Source organism: Ranitomeya imitator, chromosome 1 (assembly GCF_032444005.1).
Source record: "Ranitomeya imitator isolate aRanImi1 chromosome 1, aRanImi1.pri, whole genome shotgun sequence".
Taxonomy (NCBI): Eukaryota; Metazoa; Chordata; class Amphibia; order Anura; family Dendrobatidae; genus Ranitomeya; species Ranitomeya imitator.
In genome coordinates, this window is record NC_091282.1 from 65,421,384 (window position 1) to 65,438,343 (window position 16,960).

Sequence of the window (16,960 nt, forward strand, 5' to 3'; positions counted from 1 at the left end):
AACAATATTGTATCATACAATTAGGTTCTTTAGAAGGACGTAGATCTGGGGATTTATTATGATGGAATATAGGCTGAACTGGATGGACAAATGTCTTTTTTCGGCCTTACTAACTATGTTACTATGTTACTATGTTACTAAATAAAATTGACTTTTTGATCTTATTAGATGTCATCACTTTGTTCCCACTTCTCCTATTGTTTCCTGATGCATATTGGAGCTGGTGCAGCTTGTCTGGGTGTTGACGACCATTTTTGTCACCATCCCGGTCTATAAATATGTATGTGGTATTTCTGTTGCCAAGTAATACAAGTCTGGAGAATTTTTTACTGACTCTACTTTCACAAAATGCAAATTTGATGCATGGTGTGTTAGGTGTCGAGTTCCCGCCGCTGCACAGGGGGAATCTCGAACCACCTCCACTGCGATCCCCCATTCTTCTCCAGTCGCAGTGGAGTCTGCTCAGCAGAGACGTCGGTCCCAGCGTCTGGCTAGGGCAGATACACCGCGCTTGGTTACTGCTGCTCTTCCAGGCTCAGCCATTGTAGCCAGTACTGGTCAGCGGCGAGCAGACGTCTCTGGGACTAAGTCCTGCTTTTCCCCTTCTGAGCATGCCCAAGGGAGGACCTCTCATTGGAGGTCAAAGGTCACACGCTCAGATCCTGTAGCAGCTCCCATTGGTCCTCTAGGAAGGTCCTGAAGTTGCTGCAGCTATAAAAGGTTTTCATGGCCGCATGGCCATGCGCTAGTATCATTTGTGTTTTGTGCTTGTCGCCAGTAGTACTCTCTCACTCACGTTACATATGGAGAGTGTCTGTTAGCCGTGGGAAATTACATAGGCAGGCAGCTGGGGTCAGTGGGGGCAATTAGTCGCTTGGCTTAGCATCTGGTTCATTCATGTGTGCGGTTAGCACAGAAAAGTTCCAGAGCAAGCACAACCCTAGTTAGGGTTTTAGTCCCACTAATTATTTCACGACTCAGTGAAGTAACAGGGTTCGTGCTGATACTGACTGAATGATGGAACTCGCGTCTAATCTGACATTGTACAGCCATATAGGGCCACCATTTCTCTAGCAGCAGGCTTCTCTCCTGCACGGTGGACTCCGGTCTGCGAACGCACCTATAACAACTCATATATTTACTCGGTGCGTTCCGCCAGCCATACCATGGTGACAGACTAGTCAAACCCTTGACATGCCACCTGTTACATAAATACCACTGTGTGAACACATATAGACACATATAGCATAAATAGTTCTCACGATCATATTGCATCACTCCAATATTTTGGCCTTGCACTGGCTCTTATAGACTTACATTGAGTAGATACTTCCGGAGAGGCCATCAAACACTAATGCAGTCCAGCAGGTCATAAACTGCAAAAAATTACCGCAGTGGCACTGAGAACAGAAGACTCAGCAGCAGGTGAATATATTACTATGGACAGGGAACAAACAGAGATACCACTCTGGGAGTGAAATAAATAAAAACACTGGCATGGTGCCTTAAAGCTGTTCATCTTGATCCACATTGCATGTAGAAGTAAGAAGAAAGATAAAGAAGGACACATACATTCAGGAGGTAACAGTGCATGGTATTGTTTTTATTTCCTATTAAACGTTATGAAATATGGGCCGAAATAATGCCTGAATGGGGGGCATTGTTGATACATATTTTGTATGCATGGATCAGAGAATATATATATATATTTACATATATATATATATATATGTATATATACTAGATGGTGGCCCGATTCTAACGCATCGGGTATTCTAGAATATGCATGTCCACGTAGTATATTGCACAGTCACGTAGTATATTGCCCATTCACGTAGTATATTGTCCATCCACAAAGTATATTGCTCAGACACGTAGTATATTGCCCAGTGACGTAGTATATTGCCCAGCCACGTAGTATTTTGCCCAGTGACGTAGTATATTGCCCAGTGACGTAGTATACAGCACAGAACCATGTAGTGTATTGCACAGCGATATAGTATACAGCGCAGAGCCATGTAGTATATTGCACAGCGACGTAGTATATTTCCCAGCGAAGTAGTATACAGCACAGAGCCACGTAGTATATTGCACAGCGATGTAGTATATTTCCCAGTGACATAGTATAGCTACATAGTATATTGCCCAGTGACGTAGTATATTTCCCAGTGAAGTAGTATACAGCACAGAACCACATAGTATATTGCCCAGCTACGTATTATATTGGCCAGTCACGTAGTATAGTTCCCAGCTACGTAGTATATAGCCCAGCCAGGTTTGCCACAGGTTAAAAAAAACCAAAAACATATGCTCACCTTTCTGAGGGAGCCCTTGTAGTCCACAGCAGCTTCCGGTCCCAGGGTTGGTATGAGCATAGGACCTGTGATGACGTTGCGGTCACATGACCGTGACATCATGGCAGGTCTTTATAGCGCAGGGCCTGTGATGACATCATGGCAGGTCCTTCTGCCACCGGAACCTGCAACGGAAGATGGTGGCCGGTGCGAGCTGCTACGGAGGGTGAGTATAGCAGTTTTTTTTTTATTTTTTATTATTTTTAACATTACATTTTTTACTATTGATGCAGCATAGGCAGCGTCAATAGTAAAAAGTTGGGGACACACAGGGTTAATAGCTGCGGTAATGGAGTGCGTTACCCGCGGCATAACATGGTCCGTTACCGCCGACATTAACCCTGTGTTAGCGGTGACCGGAGGGGAGTATGTGGGTGACAGGCACTGACTGCGTGGAGTAAGGAGCAGCCATTTTCTTCCGGACTGTGGCTGTGGCTGATTGGTCGCGGCAGCCATGACAGGCAGCTGCCGAGACCAATCAGCGAATGAATAACCGTGACAGAAAGAAAGAAGGACAGAAAGATGAAAGTGACCCTTAGACAATTATATAGTAAATATACAGGTGCTTCTCACAAAATTAGAATATCATCAAAAAGTTAATTTATTTCAGTTCTTCGATACAAAAAGTGAAACACATATTATATAAAGTCATTGCAAACTGAGTGATTTATTTCAAGTGTTTATTTCTAGTAATGTTGATGATTATGGCTTACAGCCAATGAAAACCCAAAAGTCATTATCTCAATAAATTAGAATACTTTACAACACCAGCTTGAAAAATTATTTTAAAATCTGAAATGTTGGCCTACTGAAATGTATGTTCAGTAAATGCACTCAATACTTGGACTTTTGCATCACTTTCTGCATCAATGTGGTGTGACATGGAGACGATAAGCCTGTCTCACTGCTGAGGTATTATGGAAGTCCAGGTTGCTTTGATAGCAGACTTCAGCTTGTCTGCATTGTTGGGTAAGGTGACAATACCCCATGGATTCCCTATTGGGTTAAGGTAAGGCGAGTTTACTGGCCAAACAAGCACAGTGGTACTGTTGTTTTTAAACCATGTATTGGTACTTTTGGCTGTGTGGACAGGTGCCATGTCCTGCTGGAGAATGAAATTTCCATCTCCAAAAGCTTGTCGGCAAAGGGAAGCATGAAGTTCTCTAAAATTTCCTGGTAGACGGCTGTGCTGACCTTGACCTTGATAAAATACAGTCTCCCCAAACCATCACTGATTATGGCCTTTTCTTAACAATCCTTTCAAGACTGCGGTTATCCTGGTTGCTTGCGCACGTTTTTCTACCACACTTTTTCCTTCCACTCAACTTTCCATTAATATGCTTGTATGCAGCACTCTGTGAACAGCCATCTTCTTTAACAATGACCTTTTGTGACTTACCCTCCTTGTGGAGTTTGTCAATGACTGCCTTCTGGACATCTGTCAAATCAACAGCCTTATTAATGACTGGAGCCTACTGAAGCAGACTGAGGGACATTTTTAAATGCTTAAGAAACCTTTGCAGGTGTTTTTTGATAATTATTCTAATTTACTGAGATAATGACTTTGGGGTTTTCATTGGCTATAAGCCATAATCATCAACATTTACAGAAATAAACACTTGAAAAAGATCACTCTGTTTGTATTGACATTATATAATGATATTTGGATAACTTGAAGTCTGAAAGCACTGTTTTTTTTATTATTTTTTACCATTTTCCTTTCTCAGAAAAAAATGCCAAATTTATTGCTTGGAATTATTTTCTGAAAATGAGAAATGGTCAAAATAGCAAAAAATGCATTTCTTGCAGACCTCAAATAATGCAAAAACAAGTTCATAATAATTTAGAAACAACAACGCTAATGATTTAACTCAGGAAGAGTTCCGAAATAAATATTTTGTGGAATAACCATGATTTTTAATCATAGCTTTCATGTGTCTTGGTAAGCTTTCCCCCAGTCTTTCACATTGCTTTTGGGTGACCTTATGCCAATGTAAGCAGTTCTTTGCTTGATGGCTTGTGAAAATCCATCTTCCTCTTTATTACATTCCAGAGGTTTTCAATGAGGTTCAGGTCTGGAGATTGAGCTGGCCATGAAAGGGATTTGATGTGGTGGTTCTTCATCCACACCTTGATTGACCTAGCTGTGTGGCATGGCGCATTGTCCTGCTGGAAAAAACAGTCCTCAGAGTTGGGGAACATTGACTGAGCAAAAGGAATCAACTATTTTTCAGGGATAACCTTGCATCCGGCTTGATCCATACATCCTTTGCAAAGAACATGCTGCCCAATTCCAACCTTGCTGAAGCATCCATATCATCACCGATCCTCCACACAATTTTGAGCAGGGCACGGGAGCGCCGCTCTTACTGGGGACCCAGGACATCGCAGAAATCTCAGTCACCGCAGATCCAGCACTCCTGATGCAATAATACTATTGTGGACACGCAGACCCGCCATCCCCCTTCATCTAGGGACACCATATCGTACTTGGCACATATGTGCCACCACTCAAGGACATCGCAGGTCCAGCACTTCTTATGTGACATTTCTATTGGGGGCTCATAAACCCGCCATCCTCCTTCATCCAAGTGCACCATATCGAACTTGGCACGGATGTGCCACTAGTCCAGGACACCGCAGGTCCAGCAATCTTGACACAACTCTACTTCTGGCAGCACATAAACCCGCCATCTCCCCTCATCATAGTACACTACATCTTACTGGACATGGGAGCGCTGTCTTTGTATGCTTTCCAGGATACTACAGGCCCATCACGATTGTAACGGCCATCCCGCTTGAATTTCTACTACTAATTAGGATTCTTACACCCTCTCCACTCCCTATATCAAGGATTTATATTAAAGGGATTATCCTCCTGCTTTCCTCCTTAGCCACTTGTGTACACACTTCTGGAAACCAAGTAACCCCATGAATAATACCCTGGTGGGTCGAAACGTTGGGTTGGTTTCGTTGTACACGTACTGCTCTTCTTACCCTGTGGCAACTTTTTTTGTTATGGCAATAAATCTGTTGAACACTTTTGCATCATATCAAGTCTGAGTGTGCGGTATTTTTTGGTGTATGCCTCCACCAAATTTCACAGTGGGTGCCAGACACTGTGGCTTGTACGCCTCCGCAGGTCTCAGTCTAACCATTGGAAGACCAGATGTTGGTCAAAGCTGAAAATTAGACTCATCAGAGAAGATTACTTTACTCCAGTCCTCTATGGTCCAATCCTCCTGGTCTTTGGCAAACTTCAGCCTAGCTCTCCTTTCCTTTTCACTGATGAAAGGTTTTTCCTAGCTTTACATGACTTGAGTCCTGCCTCTAGGAGCTTGTTACGAACTTTTCTTGCCATGCACTTCACCCCAGCTGCCATTTGCCTACCATTGTAGGTCATCCTGCGGTTGCTGAGTGACACTCGAATAAGATGACAGTCATCCCAGTCAGTGAAGAGTCGTTTTTGCCCTCTGCCGGTCTGCAGCTTTGTTGTCCCCTATGTCTGCTGCTTGACCTTCTTGTAATGAACTGCCATCTTAGAAATTTTAAGGATGGATGCAACATGACGCTCACTGTGTCCCTCTGCCAGAATTGAGCTCTTCTTTTCCTCAATCAAGAATTTTTTTTTCAACTCCCTTGGCATGGTTAAAAGTTATGTTTTCATTCCTATCACTTTTGGGATATTACTAGCACTTGTTTTGCCAGCCAGCTTGTCCTATTGCAAGAGGATTGTGAACACCACAGCAATGTTTTTTATACTTTCCTTCATTAAATAAGATTTGGTTCAGGTGATCACCTAATCAGAAGCACATTAAGTAGAATGAGGTGTACTCTGGTTGGAATTCAACTGACACTGGAATGGAATGGCCGTCAGACATGTAGAGAAGCAGATTTTTATAAAACTGTGCAGCGGTTTCTTAATTTTTGCCAGAGCTGTATGTACATATATATATATATATATATATATATGTTAGGGGTCGAGTTCTTGCCTCTGCACAAGGCGAATCTCGGGCTGTTTCCGCTGCGGTCTCCCATTCTTCTCCTGCCGCAGTGGAGTCTGCTCAGCGGAGATGTTTGTCCCAGCGTCTTGCTCAGTCCCACTCTGTACAAACAGTTACTGCTGCTTTTTCTGCTTCTACCATTGAAGTCAGTGTTGGGCAGCGGCGAGCAGATGCTTTTGGGACTAAGTCCTGCTTTTCTCTTTCTAAGCATGCCCAGGGCAAGATCTCCCGTTGGATATCGAGGGTCACATGTTCAGGTACTGCAGCACATCCCATTGGTCCTCCAGGAAGGTCCTGAAAGTGCAAAACTTCGGTAGCAGCTTCCCATTGGTCCTTTATTGGAAGGTCCTGAACGTGCTGCAACTATATAAGCTGCGTATGAACTCATGGCAATGCGCTAGTATTGACTTGATATAATGTGTGTGTGTAGATGGATGTATGTCGATGGATGAAAGCTCCTAAATCATTCCCATTCCTAGTGTTGTTGACTGTTTGCGAATGATGGTAGCTATCTAGCGCCCGACTAAGCCATCAGCACGAAACACACATTACAGCGTCTAGTTGCAGTGACAGCCAGTGTGGCGCCGTGCGCTTTCTCTGCACTTTCCTGACCCAAGCCTGGGTGGTTAGTGGCGTCCGCCAGTGCGGCACCGCACGCACTCACGTGCATCTTTAATACATTTATTTCTGTCACTCTGACACCCCTGTAGCGGTGTCGAGCGCATGAGGTTTTTTATGAACTCTATTCCTGTGTCTTGGGATTGAGTTCTGAGACTCCTTGCTTGCGCTCTTGGTGCGGTACCGCGGCCCTGTGACGCAACAGGGTTCGCTTCCTTCACACAGGGTGAAGTAAACCCGTGTGTGTATTCACATTGTACCGCCATATCGTCCGTCATCACTAGCAGCAGGTTTTCACCTGCACGGTGGACCCCGGACTGCGAACGCACCTGATACTATTCCGTCTTAAACTTGGTGCGTTCCGCCAGTCCTAACAGATATATATATATATATATGTATATATATATATATATATATACTTCTTTTTCTACTACTATTAACTTTTTCTACTTAAGAAAAAAATCAAGACTCACCTGCCAGACTGACGCCACTCCACACATGACAGTTGCAACCAATTCACAGTTGCAAATCTGCTGCAACCCTCAAATTTCACATTTGCTATGGATTGAGAAGGCTGCACTTGATCATTTACTGACAACTGGCTGCAGCTGTCATATAACATTCTCTCCCATTGTTGATGGTAGCTAAATGGAAGAGAATGCAGCAGTGACAGCGAAGAAGTGGCACTGGTCCAGGAATATGTATTTTTTTCTTTGCTTTTAAAGTACCCTCTCCAAAAAGGTATACTTTGTAATGTAGGTGACAACCTTTTTTATTGTAACATAAATTTTATAGTTTTTGATTATTCAAGCAGCTAAAAAGGTAATTATTTATGTCAACCTAAAGCAATAGGGCAATAATTAAATATAGCAAGAAAATTGCAAGAATAAATATAATACTGCGCCGGAAATAAATATTAAAAGCACAATGTTTATTACACAATTCTCTACATAAAATAGATTAAAACATCTGAAAAATATCTAAATATTAAAGTCTTACACATTTCCGACTAAGAGTCCTCAGTCATAAAAGTACTAAGTTCGATCATTAACGTGATTAGTGGACACGGACTTGAAAAAAGAGATAGTTAACCATAGAAACTCAACAATCATTATCAACAGCTACTGCTTAGTAAATGACACTTAAAACTTATGATTGCACTTTCTGTTGCATTATTAATACACATTCTTGGACATTGTATTTCTCTTTAAGTTTCTTCATCCAATGGTTGGGAGTTCTGGATCATCGGCCACTATAGAAACAACGATTGTCTGCCCAATGTAGAATATTGCTTCCAAAATGATGTCTTCAATCAATGTGGATGCCTCAGACCACTGAGTAGTATAATATATAATGGTGGGATAATATCCATCCTTCCTTCTGTCTGCCACCTGTGACCATTGCCGTAAATTAATGATATCACTTCTCAATGAATACTTATCATTAACTTAGGATCTATTGTATAGTTAGCGAAGATTCAATTTTGTCTTCACAATCTGTCTTTTGGGCCATTCTTAGAACTAATATGACAGAAAGACGTGTTATATCATTAGAAAACTGATGAACCACAGGCTCATTTATTCATTCTCCAGGTCAAGTAAGCGACATAATAAAGTTGAAATTTCACAAAAAAAAGACTCTCCATGCTTCCATGTCTTACTCCGCTATTTATCAAGGTTTCTACATTGTTCTGCACAACTTTTTCTATTAAGATTCTACAAATAAAAAACTATATATCTATCTATCACATATATCTATCTATCTATCTATTTAGATTGATACTTTTATATATATTGTTTTATTATTTTTTCAAAGGACCATTATGTGGTATTTTCTGAAAATACTTATGTTTCATCATTTTTATGTTACAGAGAATATGTAACAGAGCTTTGCACTGTACCAATCTTCCGTTACCCTAGAGTTATCATTCTCATTTTTTGATCAGTCCATAAGTGATGTATAACGTAGGGATACAACCTTTTGACAGGAGAAACTGTAACATTCTGTGTTCAATTGATTTATATTATTATTGGAGGAGGTACAGAGGAAAGACATAATGTAGAGTTTTAATAAGTTATGCGCCTGTAAATATAAAGAGTATTTAAAGGTAAAGATTTCTCAAAAAATTCAATATTGACTCTTTAACAAGCCTTGACCCATTTGTTTGGGTCGGCCTACACCAAGCTGAGGACTAATGGTGACAACTGTTGCTGTGGTCCCTCCCTCCAAGCAGAATAAAAAGGGAGACGTTGTGAAAGGGATGCAGGATCAGTCCTTCTCAATAAGCAAAGTTCAGACCTCAGGTGCAACAGGAAAAAAACTTGCTTTTACTGGAGCAGTTAATGATAATTATAGATCTGCACATTTATTCGGTACACTGAGCCAACAGCTCCTCAAGGTGTGATGAACCCAGCTCTTTCCTGACAATCTGTAGTAGCTTCCCTCACTCTCGCTTTATAAAGCACTACATGTGCAATAAAACTCCTCTCAGCCTTGACCTTGGTGTCCATGGCACCTTGGGCTTACAGGAAAGTACTTAAACTCTCTTCCCACTGCTGGCAACTAAGGATTGTACCAAGACATCCCTCTTGTCTCCCTAACTGACGTTGTCTAGAAGTTGGGCAGTTCTTGAACCTTGCAGGACACTACGACCTACGCAAATGCACAGATTTCATTGAAGCCTCGACAGCGACCACAGCGAAGGCACTGGCTGGCCTCCTAGATCTTCAGTACCACTCTATCCAAGGGGTGCAGGGTTGCTTCTCCTGGGCTTGGAAGTTCTCCTGTAGGGGACTACTACCCATCAGACTTCACAACTGAAGAGCTGCCTTCTCGCACCATCAGAGTTCACAGACATTTGTGTGCCTGACTTTGCAGGTGCCACAAATGACTTAGGATAAAAAGCCAAGCAGGACACTCCATTTGCAGACACATGTGTAGGGGACTTTACCCTCCAGTAGTGCAAACCAGGTGTTAGGAGTCGAGTTTCCTCTGCTGCACAGGGGGAATCTTGATCCGTCTCCGCTGCGGTCTCCCATTCTCCTCCAGCCGCAGTGGAGTCTGCTCAGCAGGGACGTCGATCCCAGCGTCTCGCTCAGTCTGACTCTGTGCGAAGAGTTACTGCTGCTTTTCCTGCTTCTGCCATTGAAGCCAGTGCTGGGCAGCGGCGAGTGGACGTTTCTGGATCTAAGTCCTTATTTGCACACACTGAGCATGTCCAGGGCAAGATCTCCTGTTGGAGATCGAGGGTCACATGCTCAGGTATTGCAGCACATCCCATTGGTCCTTTTGGCAGGTCCTGAAAGGGCAAAACTTCTGTAGCTGTTTCCTGTGCTGCAGCTATATAAACTGCGCATGACCGCACAGCCATGCGCTAGTATTGTCTTGTAAATATGTGTGTGTGTTGTGAGTGAAAGTCGCTCTTTTAATAACCCTCCCTATTGAATATCTGTTCGCGGAAGGTGTATGTTTGCTATCTAGCGCCCGACTTATCCAACAGCACGTAACACACATTACAGCTACCAGTTGCTGTGTCCGCCAGTACGGCGCCGTGCGCTTGCTCTGCGCTTTCCTGACCCAAGCCTGGGTGGTTAGTGGCGTCCGTCTGTGCGGCACCGCACGCACTCTCGTGCCTTTATATTATTATTTAGTTTCCTTACACACCCAGTTGCGGTGTTGTGCCAGCAAGTGTCTAATCGGACTTCAATCCTAGTTGGGGTTGAGTTTGCTGACTTATTGCTCGCGCTCTATGTGCGGTACCGCGGTCCTGTGACGCAACAGGATCGCTTCCTTCACGCAGGGTGCAGTTAAACCATGCGTGTATACTTGTAGTACCGCCATATAGTCCGTCTTACTAGCAGCAGGGTTTTTACCTGCACGGTGGACCTCGGACTGCGAACGCACCTAGTTCCATTTCATCTTATACTTGGTGCGTTCCGCCAGTCCTAACACCAGGAGGCTTGATTAAACTATGTGAGAAGCTTTTGACAGGTGGCCTAAGGGTAAATATTTCTCCTTGTAGAGAGTGGCAAGCTGGTGTGAGGAGAGTTATTGGTCATGCAATACCCCTCTAACAATTTAAATATGTAAATAACCTCTTCAAATAAAAGGAGAATTTAAACTCTAGAGCCATTTACTGGGGATAGCAACTGTAAAAGTCAATATCAACACTTTATTGAGTCCAGCCATATAACTTAGGATAAAGAGCCTTGTAGATTGTGAGCCCTCGCGGGCAGGGTCCTCTCTCCTCCTGTACCAGTTGTGACTTGTATTGTTTAAGATTATTGTACTTGTTTTTATTATGTATACCCCTCCGCACATGCAAAGCGCCGTGGGATAAATGGCGCTATAATAATAAAAAAAAAATAAAAAAAATAATAATAATTAGGCACGTAACTTAGGCTATTTACAGTCTCATGTTTCTGGATCTTTGTCCCTTATATATGCAAGGCAAGATCTGATTGCCTGGGTGAGAGAGCTCTGACAGGTGAAATAAAGAGGAACCTTTATCCTTATAGTGAATGCCAAGCCAGTGAAAGGAAACTTTTAGGCCATGCAATGCTTTTCTGTGAATTTAAAAATGCAAGTTTTCTCTTCAGACAAGAAGACTTGAACTCTACTGTCTCAAATTGAATGTAGTATGAGGCAAGAAATGGAGGTGCCAAAGAGCACTGTTAATGCAGAAGATCAGACTGTAGAGCCTACCTGTGAGAAGGAAATAGCAAAAACCCGTGTGCCTAAAGGCAGCAGTAAAGCATAGTGGAGATTTCTTGCAATTTTGAGACTATGTTTCAGAAAATAGAGTCAGGAATTTGGTCAAGATTAATTCTGAGACTGAGAATATTATTGTCAATGCAACATCATCATTGGCAGCTAATTAAATCCCAATTTACTCTGCTGCCATTAAGAACTATCTTGAGTATAAAAAAGAACAAGGAGTCCTGGAAGTGATTGAATGCCCCCCACAGAGCCCTGATTTCAACATCATGAATTCTTTGTGGGATTATATGAATTAGTTGAAAGATTTTTGCATGCCAAAAGATCTGTGGTTAGTCCTCCAATATGTTTGCAACTGGAACAGCAGACATAATCATGTAAACACTGTGTGCAAGTCTTTACAGAAGAATTCTCTTCTCTCACTTTGCATTTTGTTCAATGACAAAATTAAACTAACATTTCTATTTTTGAAAAAAATCTTACTTTACAGAAGTTATTTCCTCATCTGCCTAAAAATTTTGCATAGTACTGAATGTACATAACTATAGTATTTATGGAAAAATGTAGATACAAATTTTATTTACAATTTATTTAGAATTTGTATAGATTTTTTAATTATTATGATCAAAGAATTCTGTGTCAATATTTATTTGGTTTCTATTGTATATAAAGTTGCTGACCTTTTTTATCTTCTATTCTTGCAATTTTTTTATATAAGATAAAAAAAAACTATTATATTTCAATTGACACTTTATTAAATATATGCACTATAAAATAATGTATGTAAGTTTCCAGAATACAGAAACATCTTTATACAATGGGTCACATTCTGTTTTCTGTTTAATAAATTTGATTTGTTTTATAAAAGAGATTGCATATTTTCCACTACAATTTTGATATTTACTTCCATCTTTATAAAATGTTCATTATTAAATTTTAAAAGGGTCACTGTTCATAAATGTATTGAGTCTGGGACTATAACAGTGTATTAAAGAAGATTGATAGAGGAAAGCAGCAGATAATGTACTGAACTGATAAAATTGTTCTTTATTTGAGATGCCTAATGTAAGAATGTTTTACTGAGTGGTGATGATCATGTAGCATTCAAACATAATAAATCAGACTTTCAATATTGCTTCTTCCTTAGGAAAAGACTCTCACAGAAGATGCAATAATTGTTAATTTTTATCATATTTCTAAAGTTAATTAGTAAGTTCTGAAAATGTAATCTAATTATGAAATAAGCCTTATTTATTTTATTTTAAATATTATTCATCATAGTCTTGCACTATTCTACAAAATGTTGGCACATATGATAAGCTATTTCTCTTTCAATACATCTTTTCCCATCCAGGAACATGTACATACCACATATTTTGTATATACCGTATATACTCGAGTATAAGCCGAGATTTTCAGCCCATTTTTTTGGGCTGAAAGTCCCCCTCTCGGCTTATACTTGAGTCATACCCAGGGGTCGGCAGGGGAGGGGAGTCTAATAATACTCACCAGCTCCCGGTGTGGTCCTTGCAGGTCCTTGGTTCTCCCAGCGCCGCAGCTTCTTCCTGTAGTGAGCGGTCACATGGTACCGCTCATTACAGTAATGAATATAGACACGACTCCACTCCCATACGGGTGGAGCCGCATATTCATTACTGTAATGAGCGGTAACAGTGACCGCTCAGTACAGGAAGAAGCTGTGGTGCCTGAGAACCAGGGACCCACAGGGACTGCGCCAGGAGCAGGTGAGTATAAAGGGGGGCTGCGCGATATTCACCTCTCCTTGTTCCGGGTGCCGCTCCATGTTCAGCATCTTCTGCATTGACGTTCAGGTCCGAGGTCGCGATGACGTGGTTAGTGCGCGCCCTCTGCCTGAACGTCAGTGCAGAAGACGCTGAAGATGGAGCGGCGCCCGGAACGAGGAGAGGTGAATATTGAAAGTTCCGGGGGCCTGAGCGATGAGAGGTGAGTATGTGATTTTTATTTATCGCAGCAATAGAATATGGGGCAAATATCTCTATGGAGCATCTTATGGGGCCATAATTAATGTTTGTGCAGCATTATATGGTGCAAATGTGTCTGTATGGAGCATCTTATGGGGCTATAATCAACGGTTTGTGCAGCACTGTATGGGGCAACTATCATTATGGAGCATCTTATGGGGCCATAACGTTTGTGCAGCACTATATGGGGTAAATATCTCTGTGGAGCATCTTATGAGGCCATAATAAACATTTGTGCAGCATTGTATGGGGCAAATGTTTCTATGAAGCATCTTATGGGGCCATTATAAACCTTTATGCAGGATTATATGGGGCATATTTTAATATGGAGCATATTATGGGGCCCATCATAAACTTTATGGAGCATTATATGGGGCGTATTTTGTATGGAGCATCTTATGGGGCCCATCATGAACTGTATGGAGCATTATATTGGGTTCCTGATTCAATATGGATATTCAAAAACACTTAACCTTCTGATGTCTCAACTAATTTTACTTTTATTGGTATCTATTTTTACTTTTGAAATTTACCAGTATCTGCTGCATTTCCCACCCTAGGCTTATAATCGAGTCATTAAGTTTTCCCAGTTTTTTGTGGCAAAATTAGGGGTTTCGGCTTATACTCGGGTCAGCTTATACTCGAGTATATACAGTATTTTTCATACTGTATTTCAGGAGGTTTTTTGCACTATTTCATTTTCTTGGATTCTCATGCTGTTTTTTTCCCTCTTTTCTAGCAATAATTGTGATGAAGGATCAAGAAAGGTTGAAACGTCAAAAAGTGTATATCACTCATGTCCCATCACCATTGCTTTTTAATTTGCATGTTTTCATATTTGCATTTGAAATAAAACCCTGCAAATCTGGAATAATGGTGTGTGGTGAATGTCATACTCCTGATATGAGGCCTAGTCAGAGCTTGCCGGCTAATATAAGGCCTAGTCAGCACTTAATACATTTTATGAGGCCTAGTCAGCACTTGCTGTATGACATGAAGCCTAGTCAGCGCTTGCTGCATGATATAAGGCCTAGTCAGGGCTTGCTGCATGATATAAGGCCTAGTCAGTGCTTGCTGCATGATATTAGGCCTAGTCAGCACTTGCTGTATGATATGAAGCCTAGTCAGCACTTGCTGCATGATATGAATCCTAGTCAGCGCTTGCTGCATGATATGAGGCCTAGTCAGAGTTTGCTGCATGATATGAGGTCTAGTCAGTGCTTAAGATATCAGAAGTCTTAGGGGTAAGGTTTCTCCTTGTGGAGAGTGACATACCAGCTCTGGCTTGTCAAGGTAAGGAGGGAAATTTGCAATTTGCAAATTAAGATATCAGAAGACAGCAAACTGAAGACTGGGCTGATGCATTGCTGCAGCAATGAGACAAGTGAGAGTCAGTGAGAAGTAAGAGTATAATTAAATTTTTAACACTTTGCCACCTGTCTATAATCCAACAAAATGACAGCCAACATTTTGTTGAATATGCACAAATCAAAATTTGCAGCCAGTTCAATTTGCTTTGAAGCAATTTTTTAATTTCTTTTAATTATTCATGTGTATAACGGCATCATTTTCTATAGTATTTGTACCAGAATATTGTACAAAATACAAAGACATTGGGAGGTAAACAAATTAAACAATTTTTAGCCTGCATCGGTACATTAATTAGGATCATTCATTATCCATAAGAGCTCACAATCTGTACGACATAGTTAATTGGTAGAAAAAGTAGCTGTACACATAATAATTGGAGGTGAGGATGAAATATATTGTACGTTGCGGGAACCAGTTTTAAACCTGACCATTTACCCCCATTCCAGAGCAGGTAAATTTTTTTAACATGTGATTAAAAGAGCCCTAAAGTTTTTTCTTATTCAGTATTTAAATCATTTTTGTCTTTTTCATGTTACATGGGGCAGAATTTTTATGTTATTGTTAGACTCATTTATTTTTTCCTATTATCGAGCCGTATTGTAGGTAAAATAAATGTCACTTTTGCTTCTGATAACCATATACAGGTCCTTCTCAAAAAATTAGCATATAGTGTTAAATTTCATTATTTACCATAATGTAATGATTACAATTAAACTTTCATATATTATAGATTCATTATCCACCAACTGAAATTTGTCACGTCTTTTATTGTTTTAATACTGATGATTTTGGCATAGAACTCCTGATAACCCAAAAAACCTGTCTCAATAAATTAGCATATCAAGAAAAGGTTCTCTAAATGACCTATTACCCTAATCTTCTGAATCAACTAATTAACTCTAAACACATGCAAAAGATACCTGAGGCTTTTATAAACTCCCTGCCTGGTTCATTACTCAAAACCCCCATCATGGGTAAGACTAGCGACCTGACAGATGTCAAGAAGGCCATCATTGACACCCTCAAGCAAGAGGGTAAGACCCAGAAAGAAATTTCTCAACAAATAGGCTGTTCCCAGAGTGCTGTATCAAGGCACCTCAATGGTAAGTCTGTTGGAAGGAAACAATGTGGCAGAAAACGCTGTACAACGAGAAGAGGAGACCGGACCCTGAGGAAGATTGTGGAGAAGGACCGATTCCAGACCTTGGGGAACCTGAGGAAGCAGTGGACTGAGTCTGGTGTGGAAACATCCAGAGCTACCGTGCACAGGCGTGTGCAGGAAATGGGCTACAGGTGCCGAAATGGGCTACAGAGAAGCAGCACTGGACTGTTGCTAAGTGGTCCCAAGTACTTTTTTCTGATGAAAGCAAATTTTGCATGTCATTCGGAAATCAAGGTGCCAGAGTCTGGAGGAAGACTTGGGAGAAGGAAATGCCAAAATGCCTGAAGTCCAGTGTCAAGTACCCACAGTCAGTGATGGTGTGGGGTGCCATGTCAGCTGCTGGTGTTGGTCCACTGTGTTTCATCAAGGGCAGGGTCAATGCAGCTAGCTATCAGGAGATTTTGGAGCACTTCATGCTTCCATCGGCTGAAATGCTTTATGGAGATGAAGATTTCATTTTTCAGCACGACCTGGCACCTGCTCACAGTGCCAAAACCACTGGTAAATGGTTTACTGACCATGGTATTACTGTGCTCAATTGGCCTGCCAACTCTCCTGACCTGAACCCCATAGAGAATCTGTGGGATATTGTGAAGAGAAAGTTGAGAGATGCAAGACCCAACACTCTGGATGAGCTTAAGGCCGCTATTGAAGCATCCTGGGCCTCCATAACATCTCAGCAGTGTCACAGGCTGATTGCCTCCATGCCACGCCGCATTGAAGCAGTCATTT